At 42.6% G+C, this 25,423-nt stretch overlaps 1 protein-coding gene and 1 non-coding gene across 7 annotated transcripts in view; one reads left to right on the top strand and one right to left on the bottom strand.

Annotated features, from left to right (window-relative positions):
* The window catches only part of NFASC (neurofascin), a 181,040-nt gene that overhangs the window by 99,387 nt on the left and 56,230 nt on the right, over nt 1–25,423 (bottom strand). The gene's annotated exons all lie outside the window — the stretch shown is intronic.
* On the top strand, nt 11,463–11,534 carry LOC147917715 (small nucleolar RNA SNORD112). Its single transcript, XR_015549301.1, has one exon. It is a non-coding gene; the product is annotated as a small nucleolar RNA SNORD112 (small nucleolar RNA).

Here is a 25,423-nt window from a genome sequence, read left to right as displayed (position 1 = left end):
CATCCTGGTAGCATGAGCACCCCTAGCAATCAGATTACAAACTCTAAATACCATCCCGCCCAAAGGAATCAGGCTTCCTTGGAGAAATGTCTGATGCAGCAAACGTACAAGATGAGCCTAGTACATCTCATCACACCAAAAAAGCAAACCAAGTGTCAAAGACTACTGGTGTCACGTCAAAAGGACTCAGAAGCCAACCAGAGTAAGGCTTCCATGGCCAAGCTGAGCATCGAAAAGGATCATAACTGCAAGAGATTGAAACATAAATATGTAAAATCTATGAATCCCTAAGAATATTTTTTAAAACCCCAAATAACGCATTTCGAGGATGTTAGGGAAATACTTAATTATTTTGAAAACTGGTCAACAAGGTAAAAGAAGGAGGAGTGGGCAGGCGTAGTACAGCTGAGACAAGATTGGCCTTGTATTGATAATTGTCGAAGAGAGTGATGGATACATCAGGTTCATTATATTATTCTCTCCTCTTTTGTAAAACAGTTTCAAAATAAAAATAAAGTTTAAATGACAGAACAGGTTGAGAAACAAGAAATCATTAGAATGCTAATTCTTGAAACTCTTTTGAACCCAAGTCATTTAATCCTAACAATCCAGTATAACGACAGAGGATACAGATATTATTATCCCAACTTTACACTAGAGGAAATAGGTGTAAAGAATCCATTGAGTCAGGTCAAACCCACATGTTCTTATCCCAAAGGCCCACTACTTCACAATTGTCTCTGTAATATCCTCATTTTTAAATCTGGGTTAATAAAACTTTCCTTGCCTATATGAGGGTATTGGAGGGCTACAATGAGATAATGTATGGGAAAACACTTAGAAAACAAATCTTTGTACAAATATTTTGCTGTCAATTGATAATTGGGGATCAGATCTGCCCTATGGGGTTGCTGTGAGGATTCAATGAGAGCTATGATTTGAAGACAGATGGACAGACATAAAGACAGACAGACAGAGTACCCTTAGAGATGAGTGAGATTATAGCCACCACCAATGCTTTTATCATCACTCATAGGACTTCAGGGTTAAATGAGAAGTGAGACTTTGAACCCAGGGTATAGACTCTCCACCTGACCCAGGGACAGGAGGATTCCAGGAAGGACACCTGACGCTCTGGGGAAGAACAGGGATCAAAAAAGACAGCTGATATCTTGCAGACTGCAAGAAGAGCGGCTCTCAGGCACGTGGTGGGGACCGTGGCCAGGTTGCTGAGCGTCCCCGGCACTGCCTCCAGATTCCAGAAGGCAGAGCGCGGCACCCAGGCAGCAGACACCTGCTGGGTTCCTCTGAATGAGGCCTGGCTGGAGGGGGCATAGTGGGCAATGGAAGGTGCTCTCCAGGGACAAGAGGAAGACAAAGCCTGTCCAACTGACTGATGACAGGAAGGAGTGTCTGGGGTTGCTCGCCAGCTCCCAGACTGCTCTCTCTTGGCGTTCAGATCTTAACGTCTGCCTGGGGAGTAGCACAGACTTCTCCTCAGCAAACGCTGCTTCTCAGATTGTCCTTCCCTCTGCCACAGAATAAAAGCGGGTCTGGGGATTCTCTCACACTTTCTCACCTTGGAATTCTATGACTCTATAAGTGCAGATTTCTGAAGGAGGACAAAATCAAACTTCTCCTGACTCCTGGGTCATGTGCCTCCTCCCCCTGGCTACCTAGTCTTTGCTCAGGGAACAAACACTCATTCTGTTTCTGTTTCTATTTCTCTCTTGAGGTTCTTAAACACTTAAAAAATTATTCTATTTGTTTTCTGAATAGGTAATCCCTTCACATGATATGAAACTGAAAAGTTACAAAAAAATATACAGGAAAAGTATATATAAGTAAATTTCCCTCCCAACCTTGTCCCGCAGCTTCCCAGCTCAACTCAGCCCTCCCCTGGCCAGCCAGTTACCAGTCTGTTGTGTGTCCTTCCAGAGACTGTCTATGTACACATAGACATATACACGTATATTTAAAAAGTATAGCATAGTGTACGTATTTTCCCCCTACCTTGCTTTTTTCAGTTAACAAATATCTTAGCTATCTTTCTGTATTACTTCATATAAATCTGCCTTACTCCTTTTAGCAGCTGCACAGTGTTCCTTTGTGTGAACATATCATGATTATTTAGTCAGTCCTTTACTGGTAGACATCTAGGATGTTTGTAATCACTGAAAATGGAACATTGCTGCAATACGTATCTTTGGATAAATGTGATTTCTCACATTTGCAAGACTATTTTTAGGATAAATTCTTGGATGCAGAATTTCTGGGTCAAAGGGAATGGCTGAACTGCTCTCCAAGAAGGTAGTGACAATTACACTTCCACCAGCAATATATAAGAGTTCTGTTTCCCACTCCTTCTCCCACATGCTATGTTACTGGTTTTTTGATCTTTGACAATCTAAGGCACAGAAATTGGTGTCTCTTTTGTTCCCTTATTATGAGCAAGGGTGAGCATTTTTCTTTTCAATTGTTCCTATTCTTTGCCCATTTCTCTACTGGGTAGTTGGTTTATTATTATCAGTTTGAAGGAACTCTTTATTTATTAGGAAAATTACCTCTGTATTTATAAGACGAGCTGCAAATTGTCCAGATCATTATTATCATCCTGACTTTACTTATGTCGTTTTGCCATGCAAAAAATTGTTTGTTTTTTTTTACAGTTTGAATGGATCTTTTCTTTTATCACTATGTTTTGTGTCATACTTAGGCCTTCTTCTTTCAAGATTGTTTTTAAATGTTCCCAAGTTTTCTTTAGCATTTTTCGGTTTAATTTTTTATACTTCAGTCTTTTATCCATCTGGAACTTATTCTGAAATCATGGGAGGGAGGGATATAACTTTATAAATACATACGATGACTTTCCCAACACCATTTATTGAAGAATTCACCTTTTACCCTCTGGTTTGAAATGCCACCTTCAACACAAACTAAATTCCTTTATGTGTTTGAGTCTATTTCTTGATTTTCTCTTCCACTCACGTATTTATCTCTTCATGTGCTAGTACCATACCATTTTGATTACTGTAGTTTTATAATTGATTTTGTTTTTAAGAATTTTCCTGTTTATTCTTGCTTTTTTCCCCCATATGAACTCCAGAGTCATATTCTCTAATTCTTTTTAAAAAATTGGATGATAATTTTTTGGAATCATATTAAAATTGTAAATGAACTTAGAGAGAATTGACATATTTATGATTTTGAATCTCTCTAAGAATGTGACATACTTTTTAATTCATTCAAATTTTCTTTGGAATCTTTCAATTACATTTTAAAGTTTTCTCATATAGATTATATACATTTTTGTTATGTTTATTACTATGCATTTGATCTTTCACTTATTTGTCTTAAATGATTGTTGCATATTAATTTTGAATTCCACTATTTTGAATTTTATTTTTCTGAATAATCCATCATTCAAAGAGAAACTTTCAAAGGAAATAAAAAAATACATTGAACTGAATGACAATGAAAATACAACATATCCAGATCTGTGGGACACAGCTAAAGCAGTGCCAAGAGGGAAATTTACCACACTAGATGCACACAACAGAAAAGAGGAAAAGTTTCAAATCCACAATATAAGGTCTCACCTCAAGAAAGAAGAAAAAGAGGAGCAAAATAAACCCAAAGCAAGTAGAAGGAAGGAAATAATAAAGAACAGAAATCAATGAATAGAAAATAAAATAAAATAAAAACAGTACAGAAAAATCAATGAAATGAGCTGGTTCTTTGAAAAGATTAATAAAATTGACAAACCTCTAGCAAAACTGAAGAAGTAAAAAGGAGAGATGACACCACTGCCAATATCAGGAATGAAGAAGAGGACGTCATTGCAGACCTTGCAGACATCAAAAGGATAATAAGAAAATACTACCAACAATTCTGCATAAATATAAAAACTTAGTCAAAATGGGCCAGTTCCTCAAAAAACACAAACTACCACAACTCCCAATATGTAATAGATCATTTGAAAAGCTTTATAATTATTAAAGAAATTGAATTCATATTTTAAAAACTCCCAAAAAAGAAATCTCCAGGCCCAGACTGTTTCACTGCAGAATTCTAACAAAATTTTAAGGAAGAATCAACACTAATTCTATAAAATCTCTTCCAGACTACAGAATAGGAAAGAACACTTCTCATCAATTTTTATGAAGCTAGTGTTACCCTAACGAGACAAAGACAGTACAGAAAAAAAATAAAACTATTAGCAAATAGAATTCAGCAATATATAAAAAGAATTATACACCATGACCAAGTAGGGTTCATTCCAGGGGTGCCAGCCTGGTTTAATATTCTAAAATCAATGTAATCTACCATATTAATAAGCTAACGAAGAAAAATCACATGAGCATATCAATCAATGCAGAAAAAGCATGATAAAAATTCAATACTCATTCATGATTAAAAAACTCTCAGAAAAACAGAAATTGAGAGAAACTTCCTCAACTTGATTTTTTAAAATCTACCAAAAATCTACAACTAACATTATACTTAATGGCAAAAGACTGAATGCTTTCCCCCTAAAATTAGAGACAAGGCAAGGATGTCCACGTTCACCACTCTTATTCAATGCAGTGCTAAAAGTTCTAGCCAGTGGAATAAGTCGAGAAAAGGAAATAAAGGGCATACAGGTCAGAGAGGAAGAAATAAAATTGTTTCCATGTGCAGATAAGATGATGGTCTATGTAGAAAATCCCAAGAAATCTATAAAAAAATCTCTTAGAACTAACAAACGGAGTCATCAAGGTCTCAGGATACAAGATAAATATACAAAAATCGATTGTATCTCTATATACAAACAATGAACACATGGAAAAATTAAATATAAAATACCATTTATAGTCCCTTAAAAAATAAAATACTCAGTTATAAAATGAACAAAATATGTACAAGATTTGTATGTTGAAAACTTTGAACCTATGAAAGAAATCAAAGATCTAAATAAATATAATGTTCTTGGACTGGAAGACTCAACCTAGTAAAGATACTCATTTTCCACAAATTGATAATACCAGTTTAATGCAGCCTCTATCAAAATCCCAGTAAGATTTTTAGTAGACATAGACAGATTATTCTAAAATTTATATGGAAAGACAACTAGAGGAACAGACACACAAATCAATGGAACAGAATAGAGAACCCAGAAACAGACCAACACAAATATGCTCAACTGATTTTTGACAAAGATGCAAAAGCAATGGAGGAAGAGACAGTCTTTTCATCCGATGGTGCTGAAGCAACTGGACATCCACAGGCAAAGGAAAAACACATTCTTAACCTAAGTCCTTATACAAAAGCGGGCTCAAAATGGATGGTGGACTTGTAAAACGTAGAACGACAAAATTTGTAGAATAAAAACAAAAGGAAATCTTTGAGATCTAGGGCTAGGCAAATAGTTCTTAGATTTGACACCAGAAGCATGATCCATAAAAGGAAAAGTGATAAACTAGACTTTATCAAAATTAAAAACTTTTTGCTCTGTAAAAGAGAATGAAGAGTGGTAGAAACCACATGTATGGCAAAGAACCAGCTCCGGAATACATAAAGAACTCTCAAAACTCAGCTGTAAAAATGAAACAATCCAATTAGAACATGGCCAAAAACATGAAAAAACATTTCACCAAAGTAGATACTTAGATGGCAAAAAGCACTTGAAAAGATGTTCAGTATCAATGGCCATTAGGGGAATGCAAATTAAAACCACAATGAGGGCCAGCCCCGTGGCTTAGCGGTTAAGTGCGCGCGCTCTGCTACTGGCGGCCCGAGTTCAGATCCCGGGCGCGCACCGACGCACCGCTTCTCCGGCCATGCTGAGGCTGCACCCCACATACAGCAACTAGAAGGATGTGCAACTATGACATACAACTATCTACTGGGGCTTTGGGGGGAGAAAAAAAAAAAGGAGAGGATTGGCAATAGATGTTAGCTCAGAGCCAGTCTTCCTCAGCAAAAAGAGGAGGATTAGCACGGATGTTAGCTCAGGGCTGATCTTCCTAAAAAAAAAAAAAAAAAAAAAAAAAAAAGAAACCACAATGAAAAGAACAAAACCCCAGTGAGATATCTCTACAAGCTATCAGAATGGCTAAAACAAAAAACAGTGACGACACCAAATGCTGGCAAGACGTAGCAAAACTAGTCACTCATACATTGCTGTTGGAAATGTAAAATGGTGCATCCAGTCTAGAATACAATTTGGCAGTTTCCAAAAAAATTAAACATGTAATTATCATATGACCCAGCAATTGCACTTCTGGGCATCTATCCCAGAGAAATAAAGACTACGTTCACACAAAAACATGCTTTCTTCATAATAGCCCCAAACTGGAAACCCAGGTATCCTTCAGTGAGTAAATGGTTAAACAAACTGCAGTACATCCATATCATGGAATACTACTCAGCAATTAAAAGGAAAGAACTATTGATACATGCAATAACTTAGATATATCGCCAGAGAAATATGCTAAGTGAAAAAAGCCAATCCCAAAAGGTTAAATACTATGATTCCACTTATAGAACATTCTGGAAATGACAAGTTTTTGTGTTTTTTTGAGGAAGATTAGCCCTGAGCTAACATCTGTTGCAAATCCTCCTCTTTTTGCTGAGGAAGATTGGCCCTGGGCTAACATCCATGCCCATCTTCCTCCACTTTATGTGTGGGATGCCTGCTGCAGCATGGCTTGATAAGTGGTGAGTGTGTAGGTCTGTGCCTGGGATCCGAACCTGTAACTCCAGGCCGCCGAAGCGGAGTGTGTGAACTTAACTACCACACCACCTGGCCGGCTCCTGGAAATGACAAAAATTATAGAAATGCAGAACAGATTAGTGGTTGCCATGGGTTAAGGAAGGGAGGTGGTGAGAGGAGATGGGTGTGGCTTTAAAAGGTCAACAAGGGAGATCTTTGTTGTGATGGAAATATTTTATATCTAGACAGTATATTGTCAATATCCCAGTTGTGATATTGTACTACAGTTTTGCAAGATGTTACTATTGGGGGAACCTGGGCAAAGTATATAAGGGTTCTTGCTGTATTATGTGCTACAACTGCATATGAATCTATAATTTTCTCAAAATAAAAAAATTAATTTAAGATAATTTTCAGTTGATTCTCTTTGTAGTCCATATAAATAATTATGTCATCTGTAAATAATTATAATATTATCTCCTTTCCAATTTTTATACCTCATTTCTTCCTCTTGGCATAGTCAATTTAATGTTAGCCAATGCAAAAACAAATTAGGAAGAAAAATCTGCTACCACATAAAGTAATACAAACTGGCTGGAAGTAATTTTTTTAAAGGTATTCTCATTGTGGGCTAGCATGAATTACAAAATTTTGACAGTATTTCTAAAAACTAAAACACTTTCCCAGATGTATTTAAAAACTATTACTCCTTAGAATAAATTGCCCAATGCAAAGAGCAGCATCATGAGTGCTCAATAATGACATTTCCAAGAAAAGAGATTCGTTAACCTTGCTTGATAACTTGCTTCCCTAAGCAGATCTCACATCCCAAATGTGCAAAAAAATCAGCTAAAATCGTACACTGTTATTTCAGTACAACTGGACTTGCATTCTGAAGCCTTCAGCAAGAGGAAAAAGAGGTACTCTAAACGCAAGGAAGATGGGCATTCACTCTGGAAAGTCCAAGACCAGATGTGAGCACTCTCACCCATAGTCCAGCAAAATGACACCAGTCCAAACAGAACAGTCAACAACATGGAGAATCAGTATCTTCCAAAGGTGCCCGGGGTGATTGCTGATGAGAGTAGGGACCCAGCATCAAGCACACCCCTGCAGCTCTGCCTGCCGCAGTGACGGGGGAACGACCAGCATAGTCTGGGGGCCCTGCATGGCCATGTGAAAGATATCACTAAGACATGAAAGGACAGGACACACATGCGGAGAAAATGTTTGAAAAACACAAATCTGATAAAAGGCTGGTCACAGAATATATAAAGAATTCTCAACTGAATAATAAGAAAACAACCCAATGACAAACAAGCAAATGGTCTGAACAGACACTTCACCAAAGAAGATACATTTTTGGAAAATAAGCACTCAAAAAGATGCTCATCATCATTTGTTATTAGGGAAATGCAAATTAAAACCACAATGAGATACCATGAAATACCATTATACACCTGTTAGAATAGCTCAAAAACAAAAAAGCTCACAGCACCAAGTCCTGGTGAGGATGTGAAGCAACTGGAACTTGTATACACTGCTGATGGGAATAAAAAACAATACATCCACCTGGGAAAACAGTTTGGCAGTTTCTCAGAAAGTTAAACACACAGTTACCATATGACCCAGAATCCCACTCCTAGGTATCTACCCAAGAGAAATGAAAACACGTCCACATAAAAAACCTACATGCAAATATTTATAGCAAGTTTATTCATAATTGCCAAAAACTAGAAACAGCCAAATGTCTGTATACAGGTGAGTAGATAAATAACTTGTGGTATACAATACAATGGAATTCTACTCAGCAATGAAAAGGAATGATCTACTGATACACGCAGCAAGCTAGAGGCATCTCCAATGCATTGTGGTAAGTAAAAGAAGCAAGTCTCAAAGGCTACACAATGTACTGTACGACATGCTAGAAAATGCAAACTCTAGGGACCACAATAAAGATCAGTGGTTACCAGGGGCTGGGGTTAGGGGGAGAGGATTAACCAAGAAGGGGTACATGAGAACTTCTTGGATGATGGAAATGTTCTGTATCTTGATTATGGTGGTGGTTACATAACTGTATGTGTTTGCAAAATTCATAGGCCTGTATACCTAACAAGGTGAATTTTATTCTATGTAAGTTATACCTCAATAAACCTGACTGGAAAAATAAAACTCAAGGTATATGAAAAGACAAGTTAAAACCTAGAAGATATTGGATACACCTGACAAAGAATTACTATCAAGAATATATAAAAAAGTTCTATAAGGGGCTGGCCCAGTGGCACAAGCAGTTAAGTGTGCACGCTCCGCTGTGGCGGCCCAGGGTTCACCGGTTCGGATCCCGGGCGCGCACTGATGCACTGCTTCTTGAGTCATGCTGTGGCGGTGTCCCATATAAAGTAGAGGAAGATGGGTATGGATGTTAGCTCAGGGCCAGTCTTCCTCAGCAAAAAAGAGGAGGATTGGCATCAGATGTTAGCTCAGGGCTGATCTTCCTCAGGAAAAAAAAAAAAAGTTCTATAAGTAAATAAGAGGATAAACAATCCAGGAGAAATACAGGCAGGAGACAAACAGGAATACATATGGCTAATAAATATATTGGTGTAACCACCTTGGAAAAAGTTTTATGTTAACTCTGAAATTTGAACATCACAAACTATGATTTAGGCATAGGTACATAAACGTCTAGATATACACTCCTAGATATATACCCATGAGACATTCTTGTACATGTACAAAATATTCCTAGCAGCACTATTCACCATGGCAGAAACCTAGAAACAATTTGAAAGTTCATCAACAGAGAATGGATAATTCAACTGTGATAGAGACAAACAATGAAATATTACACAACAGGCAAAATAAGTGAATTAGAGCACTATCAATAAAACTATATAATAAGCAGAGACAGAATAAAAGAAAATAGGATTCAAGATAAAGATTATTACAACTCAACAACAACAAAACAAACAATCTGATTAAAATATGGGCAAAGGACTTGAATAGACATTTCTCCAAAGAAGGTATACAAATGGCCAACAAGCACATGAAGAGATGCTCAACATCACTAACCATTAGGGAAATGCAAATCAAAACCCCAACAAGATACACCTCATACCCATTAGGATGGCTACCATAAAAAAACAGAAAATAACACGTGTTGGTGAGGATGTGGAGAAAGTAGAACCCTCCTACACTGTTGGTAGGAATGTTAAATGGTGGCCCCCTCTGGAAAACAGCATGGCAATTCTTCAAAAAATTAAAAGTAGAATTCCCATGTTTCAGCAATTCCACTTCTAGGTATATACCCAAAAGAATGGAAAGCAGAGTCTTGAGGAGATATCTGTACACTCACGTTCATAGCAGCATTATTCACAATACTGTGGGAGATCAAAATTGGCCACCTTGAAATATGTCTCTTTACTTTGATTATTTTCTCTGACAGACATGTGACCTCCCCCAAACTGCCTAAAGAATTTAACACAGGAGACCTGTTTCAGGAAGGACCAGCCATCATATGATGGCTGTAGTATAATGTAAAATAGACGTTACAATAGGAAAGGCACCAAGCCCGTCTTATCAAAAATTCTGTCTCTCCCAGGCCACATTCTCTAGGTGGCCCTGCAAAGAGCTGCCAGACAAACATTTACATTTATAAGGGAAATCTCCATTTGTAAAGGTATCTCCCTCTCTGTACTGGGAAGAGGGGGGATAACCTCATCTCTAGAAACTTATCAATGTGGAAGGTGAGGCCTTAAATCTGCATAACAACCTTACTCTTGTTTACTGTGCTTTTCTGGTAATCTCCCATAACTGACTCCTCCCACCCCCAACATCCTCCTCTGTCTTTAGCCGAAGATAGTATTTAAGATGAGAATCTCTGCCATTTTGTAGAGAAACTCAGTGTCCTGGGTTTCTCCCATGTACACATGTTATTAAACTTGGTATTATTTTCTCCTGCTAACTTGTCTTTTAATTATTTGGCCAGCCAGAAGAACCTGAAGGGAAAGGGCAGAGGGGGATTCTCCCTCTTCCCCCACAATACCAAAAGGTAGAAGCAACCCAAGTGTCTGTGGATGGATGAATGGATAAACAAAATGTGGTATAAACACACAATGGAATATTATTCAGCCTTAAAAAGGAAGAGAATTCTAACCCATGTTACAACATGGATGAACTTTGAGGATATTACGTGAAGTGAAATAAGCCAGCCACAAAACGAAAGTACTGTACGATCCACTTACAGGAGGTGCCAGGACAGTCACATTCACAGAGACAGAAAGTAGAATGGTAGTTTCCGGGGACTATGGGGAGGGAGAAATGGGGAGCAGCTGTACAGAGTTTTAGTTTTGCAAGATAAAAAGAGTTCTGAAGACTGGTTGCACAACAATGTGAATGTACTTAATACTACTGAGCTGTACACTTAAAAATGAGGAAAATGGAAAATTTTATGTCATGTATATTTTATCACAATTAAAAATAGAAAAATAAAAAACAAAAAGACAACAATTTCTTCTGGTAGTGCAGGAGGTAGAGAGAATAGCTTGGCGGTGGTGGTGGGACCACAAGATTAGATATTTGCTAATTATCAAAGTCCTATCTTTTGTTGTAGGTAATGGGTTTGCAGGTACCTACTATATTATTATAAATAAATAAGTAATGGATAGATGGATGGATGGACAGGAAGCAAGGGGGAGAGACGGGGAGGGGGAAGGAGGGAGGGAGGGAACAGGAATAAAGGAGAGAGAGAAAACCAGCAGGGCATGCCTGGACCAATGATGAGAATGAGTTGGGAACCAAGGATTATGATTAATCCAATGCTGTGCACCTGAGGTCCAAAAAGAAAAGAAAATCTGTCCCAATGGGTCAAAGAAACCCTAGATTATCTAGAAGGAAATCTCTAACTGAATTCCATCGTTCAATGTGATGAGAAAGGTGATGCACAGATAGATGAAAAATGCGAATGAAGCTCCGAGATGTTCAATGATCTCTCTCAGGGCCCACTGCTACCTACATTCTAATTCTCTCCCAGCCGTGTTTGTCAAAAAAGGCAGCAGCGATGAGAGAAAGTTAAGAACAGATGTCCATTCTTGTACTAACTATCCCTTTCAATTCTTACAGCATTCCTATAAGGAAGGCATTATTATCCTGATTTTACACATTAGAAATCTGAAGCCCAGTGATGTTAAATAGTTTGTCTAGAGTTTCTCAGCTGGTGAGTGGCAGAGCCAAAACTCAGTCCCAGGTTGGTGTCCCCAAAGCCCACCCCCCTTTACGCCACGCTGAGGCCTAGTTCACAGCAATACAGCACATTTCCGCCAGTACTTCCTGAAAGGCCCTGTGGAAGACACAGAGATGAGCAAACAACACAACGGGTTTCTTCAGAAAGTTCTCTTTGTGATTATCTCAGAAAATTGTTATTATTCCCAAGGGAAAAAAAGGTGTAACTATATTTAGTTTATATATTCAATATGTCTTGGTTTTAAAATACACCAAGAATCAGACACAAATTGGTACTGGTAACATGACCTGGCCAGAGAAATGTTTTGACTTATGAAACATCTCTTCTTAAGGAAGATAAAGCAGGTAAGCCATAGCGACTGGCCCCCCAGTCCCTTGACCAGGACCTAGGAAGAAATGATCCAATGAAAGACAGGCTCCTGCTTCAGATGAACAGCCCTGGGAAAGACCACAGCTGATGGGCAGGAGGGGCCGAGGGGAGTACTCTACAGTGGCTGAGCTGTGATCAGGGACGTGGGAACACCTTGTGTCTTCAGACGGTGCTCTGATTCCCAACTGGACCTCAGTGACATCCTCCACAGAACTAACAAGGGAAAATGTAGAAGTCTTTGTTCAAGAGGCAACACGTCACCCCTGTCCCAGCCATGTGCACCTGGGGAGAGGTCACTCAGTCCAGGATTCCCTTACTTAGGACCAAGGGGAGGAGCACGGGATGCAAGGCAACTGGAACCCTTCTGTTCTCACCTTTTTTTCGCTCTCATAGATACAACCAAATCTTTTAAAAATAATTGTGGTAAAATACATATAACAAAATTTACCATTCTAACCATTTTAAGTATACAGTTCAGTGGCATTAAGTACTTCACATTGTTGTGCATCACCATCCATTTATAAAACTTTTTCATCTTCCCAAACTGAAACTTCGTACCCATTAAACAATAAGTCCCCCTTCTCCCCTCCCTTTAGCACTTCCAAATAAATCATTTTTAAGTACTTGCAATTAAGTATTAAATTTAGTTAAAACATGTGGGTGGACTGGGGAATCATCTGGTCAAACCAGCTGTGAAGTCACTGAAGCAAAGACATGACCTTGCTCCTCCAAGATTTTATCATCGTGATGGGAGAAGGACACTCTCAATTCCTGGACTTGGTTGGCTAAACACACAACTCTGGTTAAACCCAGCTCTCCACCTTCTCTGGGCCTGCACATGTGCAGCTGGACAAGGCTGAGGAAATACATACCTCCATGCTGTCTAGCCTCACTTTAAATTACGCTCTGGAGAGGCCGGCCCGGTGGCGCACGCGGTTAAGTGCACAGGCTCCGCTGCAGCGGCCTGGGGTTCGCCGGTTCGGATCCCGGGCGCACACCGACCTACCACTTGGCAAGCCATGCTGTGGTGGTGTCCCACATAAAGTGGAGGAAGATGGGCATGGATGTTAGCCCAGGGCCACTCTTCCTCAGCAAAAAAAGAGGAGGATTGGCAGATGTTAGCTCAGGGCTGATCTTCCTCATAAAAAAAAAGAAAAAATTTACGCTCTCGAATCTCAAGTGGGCCCTGAATGGCATCTGACAATCAAATGCATCTCCCTTCTCATCTGCTCTCCCAGATGGTAATTCATTCCTTCCCCTTCCTTCTGAAATCCCCAGCGTCTCCTTCCTTATTCTTTTTTCTTTTTTTCTTATGGAGTAGGAACAAGTATAATGAATCTCCATGTGCACATCAGCCAACATCAACAATTACTGACCCAAGGCCAATCACACCCCCCCCCCACACACACACACACGCACTTCTCCCCACCTCTCCACTGGACTATCTGGAAGCAAACCGCTGTCACTGTCTAATTTCATCTATGGCTATTTCAGCATCTGTCTCTAAAAGATGACCCTTTTATAAAACATAACCTCAATAACATCACACCTCCAAAATTAACAATTTTTATTATCATCAAATATCCATTGTGTCCAAATTTCTTATGGTTTCACAAATATCTTTCTGTTTACTGTTTGAATCAGAACCCAAATAAGGTCTATACATTAGCTGATATGTGTATTGTGTCACTTTTAATCTGTAAGTTCCATTTCTCTTTTTTTTCCTTACACCTTATTTTTTGAAGATACTGGGGTTCCCCACCCCTTTGGCTCTTGGCTGATGGCCTGGTTTATTCTTCGACAGAAAATAGAAGCAACAAAAGAGAACTTCCACAGGTGCCACCACCCCTTTGCTTCTGTGCTCGTGTGTTTCCCCTTCTCTCCTGTTCCCGTGGATGAACCGTCTATGCTCTAGGTCGGGCCCCTCCTGTCTACTCAGCGACAACGCACCGGCAATTCTTCCCTTCCTCCTGCCTCCTCAAGCTTTCCTTCTTTACCAAATCTTTCCCACCAGCTTACAAACATGCTGTGATTTCTTCCAGAGCCTTCCCATGTGCCCACCCTCCCCTCTGGCTACTGCTCTATTTCTCTTCCTTTTATAAGAAAACTTCCTTCACAAGAAAACTGCCCACATTTATGTCCTCCAATTTCTCTTCTCCAAACTTCTTTTAAACCCATTCCACTCAAGACTCCCCCCCATAACTCAACCAGAACTGGCCTTACCAAGGTCCCCTCAATAGTTAAGTCCAACGGTAAATACATTGCTACTTCTCATCTTTCTTGATCTAACACAAGTCATCACTCGGTCCTCCTGGACACACTTTCTTCACTTTGCATCTGGAACAGCACAACCTCCTGGTTTTCATCCTTCCTTATTGCTGTTCCTTCTCAATCTCCTCTGCTGGTTCCCCTCCAACTTCTAATGTTAGAGGGCCCCAGGCTCCGTCCTGGGTCTCTCCTCTTCTTATGCTCTCTGCCTTGGTGATCTCATCTAGTCTCCTAGCATTAAATAACATCTATATGATACTGGCTCGATACAAGGTTGACATAAGGGAAGCCATATTGTAGAAAAGAAACCATACTGTCACTTTGAATGACTTCTGATTAACTGACATGCTCTGTGGATTTTATGGCCTCTCCCAGCTGCAATATGTTGATAACTTTGTTCTTTTGAGTTCCTTAGGAATGTGATGACCCCCAGGCAGAGAGTCTATGCTCATAGCCATCAGCAATAACAACTGAAAGATCAGGGTATGGGGCCTTGCTCTGGTCTCTGATGCATATCCAGTAAAACAAAAGACTATCAGGAACTAAGAACAGATGTCTCCCTCCACCCAGAGATCAGATGGATGCCGCCCTTCCCCGCCAAGAGTAGGGATCTGCCCCCATTCTGAGACCAGATGCCTCCCCGACCGGGAGATCAGCCCTCTATATAACTGGCCTGCAGTCTTTGTTCTGTGAGATGGTTCCTTTGGACATGAGTCTGCCATCTTCCCCCTTGCTAGCAAGCTGTAATAAACTGCCCTTTCTCTGCCACCATCTTGCCTCTTGACGATTGGCTTTTGTCTCGCAGCGAGCAGATCGTGCCCTTTGTGTGGTAACATATATACTGACAACTCCCAATTTTATCTCTAGGTCAGACCTCTCCCCTGAACTTCGGACCCACAAACCTAACGGCCTACTCAGCACCTCTGACTGTGTTTTTTTTTTTTTGGTTTTGTTTTTTTTTTTTTGTGAGGAAGATCAGCCCTGAGCTAACATCCATGCTAATCCTCCTCTTTTTGCTGAGGAAGACCAGCTCTGAGCTAACATCTATTGCCAATCCTCCTCTTTTTTTTTCCCCCCAAAGCCCCAGTAGATAGTTGTATGTCATAGTTGCACATCCTTCTAGTTGCTGTATGTGGGACGTGGCCTCAGTGTGGCCGGAGAAGCGGTGTGTCGGTGCACGCCCGGGATCCGAACCTGGGCCGCCAGTAGCGGAGCGCGCGCACTTAACCGCTAAGCCACAGGGCCGGCCCCTCTGACTGTGTTTTTAACAGACGTCTGAGAGCCTCACACACACCTCCCGCTGTCACCTTCTTCCCCTACCCACCACCACACAGCCCTTCCCATTGTAGTTAATGCCAACTCTTCCTCCAGGTGTTCATGACAAACCCTTAGAGTCATCTCTGACTCCTCTCTCCCCCACTCACCTTCCACCTAAGCCATCAGCAAATCCTACTGCCTCTTCCATTATAAGGGATCTTTCTCTGCTCTCCTCTCCTGCTTGTCTCCTGTTCACACCTCTAGTCTTGCCTACTGTCTTACTTTTCTCCCTCAGGTCTTTGTTGCATTGTCCCTTCTCAGTAAGGAATTCTCTGGCCACACTATCTAAAGTTGCAAATCATCTCCCCCACACTGCCTGTCCCCTTACCTGTTTTATGTTATAACTCCTCCACTTATTACCACCTAACAGACCACATATTTTACTCGTTTTCCTTGTTTATTGCCTGTCTTTCCCCCACTAAAATGGACGATCCGTGAAAGACAGGAGTTTTAGCTATTTACTGCTGTATCTCTGACATCTAGAACCATGCCCAGCCCATAGAAGGTGGTCAAAAAATATCTGTTGAATAAGTGAATACATTCATACATGTAGCTATAATAAAGAGTGCTTCCTCCATGCAGGCTTCCCTGATTGCTTTGAAACCCCCCAGCACTTAAGAGTCTGAGATGCAGCACTTAACGCTATGTGTTCCTGCCGCAATTCTTAGTCCTTCTCCCATGAGACTCTGAGTTCTCTGAGCCTGAGACCTGGTTCCCCTTTATCACCTCAGCCCCACACAGTACTGATCATGAATTAGCTGTTCCTACTGCTTGGGCTCTCAAACCTCAGTGGACTCAGGATTTATTTTGGCCAACTTTTTTATTAGTCTCTTATATTTTAATAATCTTTTTGTTTTCATATATGATCTTTTTTTTTTCAATATTATCAACACCACAACCATGCGAGGAGGAAAGGAAGAATATCTACCTCCCGTTTAAAAAATAACACTGGTTGGGGCCGGCCTGGTGGCACAGTGGTTAAGTGCACATGCTCCGCTTTGGCGGCCCAGGGTTCGCAGGTTCAGATCCCGGGCGCACACGGATGCAACGCTTGTCAAGCCATGCTGTGGCGGCATCTCATATAAAGTAGAGGAAGATGGGCATGGATGTTAGCCCAGGGCCAGTCTTCCTCAGCAAAAAAGAGGAGGATTGGCATTGGATGTTAGCTCAGGGTTGATCTTCCCCACACACAAAAAAATAAAAATAAAAAAAATAACACTGGTTATTAAATGCTCTAAATTTTTCAAAGCATGTGAACGTCTTCAGCATAACTGATTGTCGTAACCACCCAGTGTGGTAGGGATTATCATCTTCATTCTCTTACATCATTCATCTTACAGGTAAGAAGACTGAAGCTCAAATAATTTTTAAAAATCCTTTATCTAAGGAAAAATAGAACTGCCTTACCCAAGGTTACGCAGCTAGGAGTAAGTAGAGCCAGGAATGGAAGCTGGGTCTCATGATTTCAGATCACACGGTCTGCCCTGTCCACCATGTTTCCTTAGCTCAAGACTGACAGGAAAACGGTGGTCCTGGTAGCAAAGGAATGGAGGAGAACTTGCATATGGTGACAGGCAAGTCACTTGCGGACAGAAGCAAGAATCTCCTGATGAATCCACATCCCTTTCAGTAAACCTCGTTTTCTTTCTTTCTTGCCCAACATCAGCAATCTCCAGGCGAGGTGCTGGGGAGGGCGGGCAGGGACAGAAGGATTCCATTTTTGCCAAGGCCAGATAAATACACCGCGTGCTAGACAGGGCTCTAGAGCGTCAACTGGAAGGCTGATGTTCTTCTCCAGAGGTGGGAGATAGCAAACGTGTCGCTACTACTGGTGCCACCGGCCTTGGCTCTTCGCTGGAGTGTGAGCCATGAGCACAGTTGGGGTTTGGATGAGGGAAAAGGGGGTGAGACAGCCTGAGTGTTGCCCAGCTACCTGTCAGCCTCAGGAGCTTTTCCCCTCTCCTGCCAGGGCTATAGGTAGCAACCTAAAAAAGACCCTGGCAGAGATGACCCCTTAATCGAGAGGAACACAATCTGAGGCATCCCTGTCTTCACTGGCTTCTCATTTTGCAGATGTGGTGAGCACTCCTGCTTTTGCAGCGAACCGTCACATTCCAGAGTCCTCTGACGGCACATGGAGCCAGGACTGCTGGGACTTCTCTCAGAGCTGTGGTAACTTCAATAACCACGCTCTCATTTATTCTCCTGTGTCTGTACTGTCTGTCCCCCATCAGCCTGGGGGCTCCCTGGGGCAGGTCTGTTGCTCACCTTCAGTCTGGACTTCATGAAGACAGGAGCTGTGCCTCTCCCATTAGACTGGAAGCTCCCCAAGGTTAAAAGTCAGACCTCCCAATAGCTTTAGATCCCCCTGAGCGCCAGGGCTCCCATCTCCTCTTCTAACCTCCCCACACACCAAGGACAGGGGTCTGCTTTCTCTCCTCCCCTGCAGTGGCTGCGCTGGCCAATCTGACCTCTTAGAAATCAGTGTACCACACGAGACCTGGTCAGTCTCCTGGGAAGAGATCCCGTACCTCAGCGCATCCTCTGAGCTGGTGCCGACGCGCACATCTCACAGATCCGGACTGAAGTGTGGAGCACACAGGCTGCGCTTCGCCTCTCTGCCCGCTCCCTGCCGCTCCCTCCTGCCTTCTGCCACATGAGCACTGCTGCCCACCTGAGCTGACAGACAGGAAGGACACCAGGGCTGCTCAGCTCAGCAGCAAGGGGGAGGACACACCCTAGTTTAATCATCAAGTGCCTTCTCCTCACAATTAACCGTTGTATGCTTCCTCTTATAGTTTACTGATAAAGGAAAAGGTTCTTCCTGAGAAAGTCGTCTATTTTTTCACATAACAAGAGTTATCTGTATAACTTATAGTGTCTCCTTTTGTACAGTGTCTCCTAAAAAACTTAGGTGAAAAAAAATCTGTGCTCAAATGGAATTTATATCTCCTCTCAGTTCATGGGTTTTATTATTTTATTCCAAATTTAATCTTCTTGTTTTATTTAAGCTATTATAAGATTCTTCAAATCATAAATAATACAGAGATGCATTAAAAATTATATTGTGTATATTGTCTTCTTAATGACCTGAGAGGTAGAATATTATATAGTGGTTCAGAAAAAGGGCTTTTGGTTAGAGACTGGATACAAAGTCCAGCTCTTATTAGTTTACCAATGAGTTACTACCTTTGTGGCCTTGTGCCAATTAGAACACCTATCTGAGCTTTGGTTTCCTCATCTACAAACTGGGGACAGTATTTCTCTTCAATCCATTCTCACCGGGCGTCAACTCCTCAACCTGGTCCACGAGGCCTTCCCCTAGTTGGTTCCCCCGGCCCTCAGCTCTGCCATCACACTGGACTTCACAGGCCCAGCAGCCCCTCAGGCCGCTCGTGTTGCCTGAAACTGCTCCAGCCCACCCTAACCTGTCATCTTTCCTGCTGGGCCCTCATCACATCTCAGCCTAAAAGTCACTGCCTCAGGAGGCCTCCCTTGATCGCCCACCCTAGACCAAGCCAAATGCCAGCCTGCCGGACAGAGCCTCCCAAACTTCAGTGTGCACACAAGCGAATCACCAAGCCATCACGTTAAAATGCAGCACATCTGCCCCCGCCCACCCCTGCAGTCGTTATTTCTAATAAGCTCCAGGTGATCAGATGCTGCCGGGAGGTGCATCCTTGAGGGCGGCTATCGCAACCCTGCACATGTGTAAATGTTACCTGTTAAATGTTCTGTTTCCTGCTAAACTAAGCTCCCTACACAGCCCTGGGCACAGTGCCAAGATGAGAAGCACTCAACAAATGTCTGATGATTCAACTGAGCAGTATCTACAATGTCTCTGGCCTGGTTTCTGGTCAGAGTAGAAGGGATTCAGTGAGAGGTGTCAGCCATTATTACTAATAATATTATTATATACTGACTACAGCTTCTTGAGGCAAAAAAACATGTCTTTTACTTCTTTTCCACCCCCAAATAGTTCCTAAAAGGGTCCTGGACACAAAACCAAGGCCGGGAATGTGTTTGCTGAATGGAAGCCTAAAGGAACAACTGAATGAGAGACTCTAGTCCACGGTCCTTAGGAGTGTCCAGCACATGCAGAACGGCACAGTCAATACATCACCGGCCTTCCATATAGACCCAAAGCCCACCTTCTACCAATTCCTACTTGTGGTTAGGAGCACAGAGTTTGAACACAAACAGAGACCAAAGAGTTACTGAGAAATCCTCAGAGGAAATAAACAAGTGATAGCCCGGAAGGAGGGTATTGTTTTAAACATTATTTCCTTAGTCCTCAAAGAACTGGAACAAAGCAGGATTGTGCTGGCTGCCTCCCCTGCAAGAATTCACATTCGAGGCCTGTCTAAAGGCCAGTCTAAATGCTACTCAGAATACAATTACTGAGCCCAATGAGCAGCAGCCAGAGCAGCCACCACGGGCGGGGGCTGCATGCTCCCCTCCCACCAATTCGCAGCAGCTTCAGGCAGCGGACCTCAGTTCTCCGCATTCAGCGGTTCTGATGACCGCACTCCAGCTCCCCCGCCTCCGCTTCGCTCTTTCTGGCCTACTCCATGCTGTCTCCTTCAGGCCAGAGAGTGGGCAGAGCTGTGTGCAGTTCAGAAGCTTCTAAACAAAGCCATCTCAAGAAAAATAGTTGATCAGGCCATTTCCAGGCAACGTATCTCATTTGCAGAATCAATTCCCTTCATTCTCAACCTCCTACATATTAGGGAGAAAAGCAGAAACCTAGAGAAGGTTCTTGAAGACTCCGTACCTCCAAGTAGGTGATTACGGGGTTAGAGGGGTCACTTACATAAAGGGGGCTAGAAACATCAACCCTCAAATTCAAATGTGGGGTCTTAAGTATTTAAAAAATGAGCAAGTCTGTGAGATCTGGGTTGAGAATATAGCTATGAAGAAAACGTTGTAAGGAAATAGGATTAAAATCAAACCAACAGATATTTACTGAGAAAGATACTGTGGAGGTAAATAGAAATAAATAAGATGTGACAGTGTCCTTTATGCTGTTTATAAATTTGTTAGGGGGACAAAACAAATAGGAAGTAGTAACATCGTGGCATTTAAGCAATGCCTCAAGGCAACAAGATGTGGAAGGCAGAAGGATCTATTCAGTATTTTAAAATCTGACCTGTTATCTGCCTCAGTGGTGCAGTAACTGTTCTTGATACACAGTAAGCGCTCAATGAATGTTGAATTGAATGATTTCAAACTTAAGTTACAAGGACCAAAAATATGTGTATGGAAGATACCACTGATTTCCTACCCAACAGCCATTCCCTCCTTCTTCCCCAGTTTATAAGACTCCAGTGTTTTTCTGGTGGTACCCTGCTCAGGGATGGTGGATCTTCCTCCGGCTCCAAGGAACGAGCCCTGATCTGGCTAAGCCAGCATGGTAATGCCATAACCCTTTGCCAGTACTTGGTTTAGGGATGAACATGTGGCCAAGCTGGCCAATGAGGCATAAAAGGAAGTCATCTGGGGAAACTTCTGACAAAGACTCTTTTTTTAGCATGTGGGCCACCAGCACTGCACGGCCACTGACAGAGCGGCATAGTCCACGCCCAGGAACCGAACCCGGGCCACCGAAGCGGAGCGCACTGAACTTAACTGCTAGGTCACCAGGGCTGGCCCTGACAAAGATTTTTATTTCTGTCGAAGATACAGTGAGTCCTGACATTTTATTCCTACCAGGAACTTGACTATTTTAGGACACGATGCTTGGAATTACCGCAGCCGTCTTATAACCACGAGGTGATCAACCTGGGAACTGAATGTTGACAACTAAAGACACCGAAATGAAAAGACAAAAAATGCCTGGGTGCTTTATAACCAAAGTCCTGCCCCCAAACTGACACACCTACCTTCACAAGCTTATTCTAAGAGGTAATTAAACGTCCTTTTATGTAAGCCTGTTACCTGGGTATTCTCATCATAGTCACCTGAAGGCAGGCAAACGGTAACTGGTGAGATAGTCTGTACCAGCTTTTACTAAGACCCTGACACTTCGTAGCTGCACAACAAAGTTCTTGCTGTATCCTAGACTTAGAGAACAAGAGCGGGGGAAGGGGAGAAGCTGGCCAGAGCAAGGGAAAGTCTAACACTGCTAGCGCAGCCAAGGAAGCAGCAAACTCAGTGCAGCTCCGTCAGTGCAGTGCCGCAGGGCACCTTAATCTAACTCAACAAACATTAGCTGCGTCTTCTACATACAAACCCTTTGGGGAATAAAAAGATGAACAACGTATGGCCCACTGTGTTCCAGGAATCTCTCTCCTTTTTTTAGCAATTATAGCTTGAGTACCAGGCCCTGTTGCTAGATCACTTCTCGGCCTTTTTTAAAGATTCTGTTTCCTTTCCCTGCACTTCAAAGACAGCTACTTCCCAGGGTCTCACTCTCAGCAACGTCGTCTTAGTCTCCACAATCTTCCTGGAGAATCTGATCTCCACTAATGGCTTCAACCACCTCCTACTGAATAATGACTCCCATACCGATTTCTCACGTCCTTCCTTCTCTCCCAATTAAATCCTTATTTCCAGCTGTTTACTGACCATCTCCACTCAGATCTCCCATAGGTACCTTAAAATCGACAGCAGACTCAGGATCTTCTCTACCAAACCCTCTCCCCCTCCTTACAGTCACGTTATCAGTGAATGACACCATCATCCAGTGGGTTCCCCTAGCTAGACCTGAGAACCAGACTCTTCTCTTTCTCCAAGCCCCCCGTCCAATTCCCATTTTGGCTCCTAAGTAATTTCTCCGTCACTTAATATTCATGCTTCCTGCTGTGCTTTAGTTCAAGTCTCAACTGGATCACTAAAAACCTGATAACTGTTTTCCTGCTGCCTAACAATATTCATCTTTGAGCCACTTCCTACAAGGTGTGTGGTACAGGTCTGCTTTGCTGTAGCCACAGAACCCTGCAGACTGCCTTAGGACCTCGGAGCATTTGGGTCAGAAGGCTAGGTGGACGTACTTTAGCCCAGCCCAGGGACTGTCAGTAACTGTAGTCTCTATGTTACATTCTTGTTCCAGGTTGGTTTGGGGGCCCTGCCCCAGTCTCGTCCCACCTGGTCAGGTCAGGTGAGTGAACATCAACTGATGACAGCAGAGTCTCAAGCTGCAGGACCCTGAGCTACTGCACCTGCTTTTGGTGCTTGGAATCGAGTACAGAACGTCGGGCTGCCTGTGGTATGAGGCACAACATGTGATGGGGATAAAGAAGGGTTTGGGGTATCTAGAAAGAGACATGGTCCCCTAGAAAAGAGCAGATGGTCCACTGAGAAGCCTGGGATTCAACCAAGCATCAGTGAAGGGTGTGAGCAGCACAGCCAAGGCCTGGAAGGCAGGAGTCCCGGGTTCCAGTTCTCACCGAGTCATTTAACCCTACGGGCTTCTGTTTCCTTCTCTCATAAACAGGTGTGGCAAAACAACACTGCATCCCCGCCCAGGCTCCCATCCTTAAATGACTCTGGATCCTTCTTCCACCAGAAGTGAAATGTGTGGGCCATACATCACTTATATGTGTAAGCTGTGAAATATAAGCCATACTTCCATTTGTAATACAACTATATATTTCGTTCACATGGTACAATTCTGTCCAATAGAAATATAGTAACGCAAGCCACATGTGTAATTTCTAATTTTCTAATAGTCATATTAAAAAACTAAAAAGAAACAGGTGAGGGCTGGCCCGGTGGCATAGCAGTTAAGTTCACATGCTCCACTTCGGTGCCCAAGGTTCACCGGTTTGGATCTTGCGAGCGGATCTACTCACTGCTCACAAGCCACGCTGAGGCGGCATCCCACATAGAAGAGCTACAACTCCACAACTATGATACACAACTATGTATTGGGGCTTTGGGGAGAAAAAAGAACAACAGGAAGATCGGCAACAGATGTTAGCGCAAGGCAAGCCTTCCTCAAAAAAAAAAAAAAAAGAAACAGGTGAAATTAATTTTAATATATTTTATTTAACCCAATATGCAAAATATTATCGTTTCAACGTGTAATCAATATATAAGAATTATTAGGGGCCGGCCCCGTGGCTTAGCGGTTAAGTGCACGCGCTCCGCTGCTGGCGGCCCGGGTTCGGATCCCGGGCGCGCACAGACGCACTGCTTCTCCGGCCATGCTGTGGCCGCGTCCCACATACAGCAACTAGAAGGCTGTGCAACTGTGACATACAACTATCTACTGGGGCTTTGGGGGAAAAAAAAATATATATATATATATAAGAATTATTAATGAGATAGTTTACAGTAGACACAGTTACTAGGTCTTCAAAATCCAGCCTGTATGTACATTTACAGCACATCTCAAATCAGGCCAGCCACATTTCAGGTGCTCAAGTCACACGCAGCGAGTCGCTATGTATTAGACAGACCAGCCCTAGATCAACCAGCTGGCAACAGCCCGTGCCAGACACATGAGGCCATCTTAGATCATCCAGCCCCATCTGGGCCACCAAGTGACTGCAGCCACACGAGTGACTCCAGGCATGACCACCAGAAGAATGTCCCAGCCAAGCCCAGCTTAAATTGTTACCCATAGAATTGTGAATAAATAATATGGTTATTGTTTTCAGCCCCTAAGTTTTGGCATGGCTTGTTGACAGCAGCAGATAACTGATACCGGAGTAGATAGTTTGCTACTTTTACTAAAGAACTGAAAGTCTTAAAGTTCAAGGAAGGGAGGGGTTAACTATTCAAGAGGTGAATAGAAGGGTAAATGTAACCTAGCAAAGGCAGGGTTCAAATGTGAAGACAGTGTCAGAGAATTCACTTTTGTTTAATATGTTTCAATTTTACCAGCCCTGAGCCACCCTCTTCTGTTTATATATTGCTTACTATGGGGTTCATTTATTTACTCAAATAAAAAAAAACGCTATCACATGCCCTCACCAGTACAAGCCACATCTTGGTGCTCAACATCAACAGAGGAGCTCACAGAATCTTCTTCCCTGGGCTGGGTTAGGTGCAAGGTTCCGTAGAGGCCAGGAGGGGACAAGATCATTGTTTCCTTGTGTGCTGGGTTAGTTTGACCAGAGGTTTGGCCGCAGCAGACTAAGGGGCAGCCGTTGTTGCTTCCCTGGGCATCTTTCTTCATCTCCATCTCCCATAGGAAAACCAATAATGCTTCCTGGCATCCCACACCCCAGCCCCACTCTATGCCCCACACTCTTGTCATTATTGAAAGAAAATCTATCTGGCCTCCTGTCCACTGTGCTATGCAGGCGTGTGGTCAAGTGTCTCTCAGCCACATCTGTCTCCAGGGCCTTTGGCCTCTTCTTCCAGCCCCAGACACTGCTATAGCAACCAGCTCTGTGAGAGCCACCCACTCCACACGGGCACCACCCCACAGTGCCTAGACTTAAGCCCACTTCCTGTACCTCCTGCTTCCAGCCTAGGGCCTCCTACTGACAATGGCGGTGAGACAAGCAGAACTACTCAGGGAACGCAGGCTTGTGTGACCCGGAAATGCAGGGGACTTAATGCCCAAGGGGATGAACCTTTGA

The sequence above is a fragment of the Ceratotherium simum genome, chromosome 2 (assembly GCF_057802395.1).
Source record: "Ceratotherium simum simum isolate JZ-2026a chromosome 2, ASM5780239v1, whole genome shotgun sequence".
NCBI classification, from domain to species: domain Eukaryota; kingdom Metazoa; phylum Chordata; class Mammalia; order Perissodactyla; family Rhinocerotidae; genus Ceratotherium; species Ceratotherium simum.
This window is presented reverse-complemented; position numbering and strand designations above follow the sequence as displayed.